Below are 6,000 nucleotides of genomic sequence, written 5' to 3' on the forward strand. Positions count from 1 at the left end.
GTTTCTAGTTATTATGGGAGTTCTATGACTTAATTCCTTCCTTTGCCCTGAAAGGAGGTCTGGTATTCACACCAGCAACATTCACCGGAACACACCAGAGGAGGACGCGCAAAACGTCATAGCTTTACTGTTGTCACGTGCTCACGTGCTGTGTCACGCTCTCTTATTAACGTGGGGAATATCCTGCGACTGAGCCACAAGATATTCGGTATCATACTACAGCTGTCGTCTGCAATATGTGCGCAGTATACGCCACTTCCGATATTTCGGCGCAGTGTGAATGCTGGACATGAGACGCGGCGGAACATTCTGCACTCGGAACAATTTTTAGCTTTTTTCCCACTAGAATATTCCGTGGGGATGTCGCTCGTGCGAATGTCAACATGCAGCTAGGAGCTGAACCGAGAAGGAAAAGCTGTGTAGGGATACACTATACGATTCATTCGATCGTTCTGCGACTAAGGCAAGCGGTAACTCATATGCTCATGCCCACCCCACACATATGTTGCACGATCTTGTGAAAGTTCCACCAAGTACGGCATTCCCTCTGTACAGCTAAGTTGCTCGAGTATGTGCTGCATGCGAATAATCCAACGAAACATCTTATCTAGAGAGACGAAGGCAACAGATCCAGACCATGCGAAAGCACAGAATAAATGGTGTGATATTCCTATACATGATGAGCTCCATCGTATACGTATGTTGCGTAACGTCACACGTGTATGACCTGCCATCTGCAGAAACGATGGAAGGAAACTATGCGTGTCCACTCCAATTTCAAGGGCGTGTCCATTAGGGGGGGGGGGAGGGGGTATGTTTAATGCTGATAAAAAAATAGAGAAAACAGAAGGGGAAGGTATGAGGGGGCACAGTGGCAATGGGAGGAGGGGGGAAGGTCCATTAGGAAGTCTTATGTAGTCCGGAACAGCGACTTATCTGCACCAAAGTGTCATAAAGAAGAAGGAAGTTCGAATGACTCGTTCGTCCCTTCACGGCAATGAGTGATTACATGACGTCTTCCGTGAGCTCAAGAAGCGGTATATTAGGTGCCGCGATCCATGTTGTGTCTGGTGACGACTCTTCGCAGTCCTGTAAGATGCTCTCTCTTCCATGCTTTACACTGCGTCTGTTGTGTCTCCTGGTTGTCGTCGTCGCAGAGAACGGTACGTGGCCAAGTTTTTTTTTAAATCAGTGTGACCGTACGTACTGTACATTATAGTATAGTATTGTGACTACGATACGTATCGTTACGCAAATATTGGAGGGTTTATTGGCGTCTGTTTGTACGTATATGTTAAGAATTGTGATCCTTCTGGCATCTCCCATTGGGAATATATTGTCAGAGGGAGCGCGAGTGGGTGTATGTACCCGCGGTTACCCCCACATATCCGAAGAGTTTTGTGATTTGCGGGCAAAAATCTGTGCCGCAGCTGGTTGCGGGTAAACTGCGGGTGTACCCACAACGCTGTCCGCGGGTAGCTGGTGGTGATGGAACCGCTTGCCGTAGTCGGCGTCATCACGTCTACCGCAGGGTGGGGTCGTACGTCCTGGGCCAACTTCACAGGGAACTATGCCGACATTTGTCTTAAAGCGTCTAAGGAAAACCCAGGGAAAACAGCCAGACAGCACAGCCAACAGCACAGCACAGAAAATGGGATGGTTCCGCCTTCTTCTCGACTGTTTACATTTTGCGTACCATGTTGTGTGTACGAAAGAGGCGTACACCATATTAAGTTCCATTTTAACTCTGGTATACAGAGAACACGCTAAGGTTACGCTAAGGTCTTCGCTGTGTGGACGAGAGTGCTTTGTGCCAAATTCAATATGGAAGCGTTCACATTATGCATCAGCTGTCTCGTAGTGCATTCGGCGACGTAATTGATGTTGAGGGTTTTGCGATACTTACGCTTGACGTCGTTGATGTATATTCTTGTCTACTTTTGTGAGCAGAACATTGTACGTTAATGATTATTAGGGAGATTGATTATTATTAGGGAGATATGATTATGATTAGGGAGAATGAGAGATGTTTCTGGATAGAAAGAGTGACAGTGCACAAGTTTGATCTGTTCGCATCATTAGTTTTCGCTTTTCTCGTTCCTTTTGTAACATTCATTGACACCTATAACTGACTTATTACGACTTGAAAAACTTAAAAAGAGTTACGCTTCCCTCCTTCTTTCAGCTAACAATACCTGCGACGCAGGATTGAAGCGTATCGCCAAGTCCTTCCCCGAGAACCTCCCAAAAATCATGGAAATATCGTCCTCGGACGACCGCTTCTTTCACTCTGCCCTTCTCACCGGTTCGAGCAACGTCACTGTCCAGGTCCTCTGCCCGACGTTACCAGATGAGGCTACCATCGCCGTCTTTCTTCCCGTCGAAGGGATGGCTCTGGTGTCATTACCCATCTTGCATGACGTCCATGTCCTCTTCAATGGCAACGTCACAGCAACAGCCAGTGTAACACCCAGCAATGTCGCTGTAAATGACGTCGTGGTTGACCACCTGACCTTGAAAGATTTTGAACGGGCTGCGCTAGTGAAGGACACCTTGAAGGCCATGCGGTTTGTGGAAAGAATTGCGAGGATCGCGTTGAAGACGGGACTCGAAGCGCATCTTGCTGAGAACTTGAAGCACGCCCTTCAGAAGTCTGCTGACGACGTGCAGGCACACGTGCATGGCAGGTCCATTTTCTCGGAGACAAGATCTTTCTGGTTTTTCCTATTTGAAAAGCTGACCCGGAAAAAGAAGGAAAAGGATCAAAAGAAGTACACCGGTTGCCGCGAACCGTTGTCGATTCCTGCACCGTACCGGTTTTGGCACACATAATTCGCAATGTGGTTCTCGTAACAGCGCAGGGTCCTTCTCTAGGGGCACAAAGGGGGGATTGTCTTTCGTTAATTGCCTACAAGGCTGAGAATGACACGGGAACAGATAATACGCTACGACTGTGGGAGTAAACACGTGATGGAGAGTACGTCATTCAAAGGGCTGCAATAGGTCTGTTTCTGTGGGCCTGTGGGACTGAGCAGCAACGTCAGCGCCCCAAAATATGCAACCCGCGGTAGTTTAGCAGACCACGTGGCACTTTCAAATACATGGTCTCGAGCTGTTCGCACTTGGCAAGATGCACCGCTTTTTCTGTGAATTTCCTTGGCGCCATACCGCTTGAAACAGCACGCAGAACCCGCTGATGAAACTCTCTACTGTTTGGATCCGTGGCCGCTTGGGCCCGAAATGGCGCTGTGCGAACTTTGCTGCAACAGCCCTATGAGGAGTGTCGTAGGCCTCGCTTCGCAGGAAAGGGAAGATGGTGGTGGTGATGAATGTTCCTGCTTGCCGTTTTTGGCCATGCCGGAAAGGGAGGATGCTGCTCACGTTGCGCTGTTATCCCCTTACTTGAGAGAAGGACCAATGAGGTCATTCCCCAGGCACACGGCGAAAGAGAAATGGCAGAGCTGCGCAGATAATAGACGACTACAGAAAATTCCAGAGAGCTTAGCGCCGCTTTTAACTATGGGGACTTGCTGATAACAACGTAGTAGAAGGTCTCCAAGCTGTTTCGGTTCCTTCTCTCTCGGCCACGAGGAGTCAAAGTCGGCGAGAACGAAACGTGACGGACAGTTCTCCCTTCCTCGCTCCAGTAATCTCCCAGAATGCAACGCGTGCGCAAAGAGTGCTGGGATTTTCTGAATTCGTCTGCTAACCTGCTTGCATAGTGTATTGTCCCTGGACCGGCTAAGGGTGCTGAGTTGACGAAGGCGTTCCGACAACCACACGCTTTGATAAAGTGCCGAAAATCCTGGCAGTCTGAACGCTTCGTTCTCTGTATGTGAGCGATTGCTTTGATACCAGCCTTGCGCCTTTTTCTTTTTTGTCTTCTCCCAACAATGTCATCTAAGTCGCAATGTCATCTTCACGGCATGTTCACATCACGTGGTCATGAGCCTCGCCATCACTGTACCCAGGCAGACCTCATTCCTCTTCCTTCGAACATCGTACTATACCACCACCGCCAGTGTACCCAGCGTTGTTCATAATAAACTAATAAAGCTTTAATAATAATAAAGTAATAAAGCTTTTCAACAGAGAGGTTTTCCCGACTCACCTCGTAATAGTGTCCCAGTTACAGGGCCACTACAGACCCAATCTCGGGCCTGCGGAATCTTGCCGAATTTGTGATGACGATGATGATGATGGATAGAAGACTAAATCGGACTGGCTACCCCAGTACACCTACGTAGAGCAAAAAAGAAAAAAAAAAGAGAAGGAAAAGAAAACGAGGAATGGCTGAATTTATGCCATTACGATCCGCGTGCCTCACACTGTATAGATCTCTTCCTGTTTGTAAACAAATGACGTCATAGTGTTTGACAGCGCCACCAATTTGGTAGAGCTGAACTACGCTCGAAGCTAGAGGCGAAAAAAGTCGCACCCGAAAGCCACGGTCTTGAGGGGATTACGATGATCACAGAAAGAGACGCAACCTTGGGTCCTACTTTACTTGCAATAGGAGGCAGCGAACAAGTGCCCATTCGTGGAACCCAGCCCTCCCATTCCGATTTGTTTCGGTTTCAGTCTGTCTACCAACGTCATGATGACGTTTCTTGGGTAGAGGTATAACCTCCCAAAACACTTTTCCTCTGTGTGAAGCGGAAGTATATCCTTAAATTAATTTCGATTTCGAGAAGCATGACGTCATAAGGTACGTAATCTGCAATCCATCTCTTCGCCACACCTAGTGGTAGACCTCCAACCTTGAATGAAAGATCGAAGGCCCTCGAGATTGTTGGTGGGAGAGAGGTCGCCAGTTATCGATGACGTCACCTCCTCTTGGAGAATCCGAAACTATGAAGTTATGTGGCTTCTTTGGAAAATTCGTGGAAGTGCGTCATATTCACTGATGGTATCTATATTTTGTGTACTGTGTCCAGGAGTGAGGTCGATTTCTAATACGAAATAAAATAAATACCTTGTTTTTAGTCCGTATAATGGCACTTCACGGATTCAGGAGGATAATTGGCTCAGCATTCTAAGACGTCCTCCCTCGATGCTCCATTTAAAAGCATATTACTGTTGTTGCTGTTGCAGTAACAATTGCAGTTACAGTAAACAATGCAGTAACTGCCGTTACGGTGTTGTTGCTGTAAATAGTGTACTTGGGGGAGGAGCCGGTGTCAAGCCTTTTTGGCTTTTTGCTGCTCTCCAAACCGCAAGGAAATAAATTGAAAAAATTGAATTGAAATATTCATCACTCAAAATTCTGATTCTCAACGGGTTGTTAAATGCTGATCCACGATAGAAGTAGAGATAGAAGCAGTAAAAAAGAAAAAAAGTGGAATATTTACATGAATGGGTGTGTTCATGCAAACATATTTTGACCTCGACTCTACAATCCACTAATGAATGTAATTAATATGTCTGTCTTATTTGCACAAAAGCACAACAAGCAGCTGCAATACACCAGAGTTTGAATGTGTTTATCGATAACATGCAAACAAATATTTAAAGGGAGGGGTGTGTCTGTGTTTATTCATCCTCGAGTTTTGTGGCTTAGCTCGCATAGATTATTTATTGCATCTGCAGACATTTTTGTGCCTCCACGTCCACTTTGTTGGACTTTCAATAGCAGCATTGATTTTTTATTTATTTCTTTGCTGCGATTTTCGTTTGATCGGTTTTGCATAGTATCATTACGGGCACAATACCATGCAACGTCTATATTACATGTAATCAAACGGCACATAATAAATACGAACGTTCTTTCGTAAATGTCACATGTCTTTATCACTGGCGAATGAATTTCGACTCATGTGAAGCGTGCACCCCTAGCCAAAGAAAATGGGCTCGTCGGAAGGTGTTACCCTTAGGATAGGCACCCACAGGTTACGACGCCTCACGCGTAGCTTATTTTCTAGATTTTTCTTTCCGTACCGCCATTACCGTAGAAAAACAAACACGTACGTGGAAGTTGTTTCCTGGAGCCGTCGATACTAT

The 6,000-nt window shown here is 46.4% G+C and overlaps 1 long non-coding RNA gene across 1 annotated transcript in view; it reads right to left on the minus strand.

Annotated features, from left to right (window-relative positions):
* The window catches only part of LOC135391721 (uncharacterized), a 27,615-nt gene extending 21,615 nt beyond the window's left edge, over positions 1 to 6,000 (minus strand). The window contains exon 1 of the long non-coding RNA XR_010422081.1: positions 5,968 to 6,000. This is a non-coding gene — a long non-coding RNA (uncharacterized LOC135391721). The remainder of the gene's footprint in view (positions 1 to 5,967) is intronic.

The sequence above is a fragment of the Ornithodoros turicata genome, chromosome 4 (genome assembly GCF_037126465.1).
Source record: "Ornithodoros turicata isolate Travis chromosome 4, ASM3712646v1, whole genome shotgun sequence".
NCBI classification, from domain to species: Eukaryota; Metazoa; Arthropoda; class Arachnida; order Ixodida; family Argasidae; genus Ornithodoros; species Ornithodoros turicata.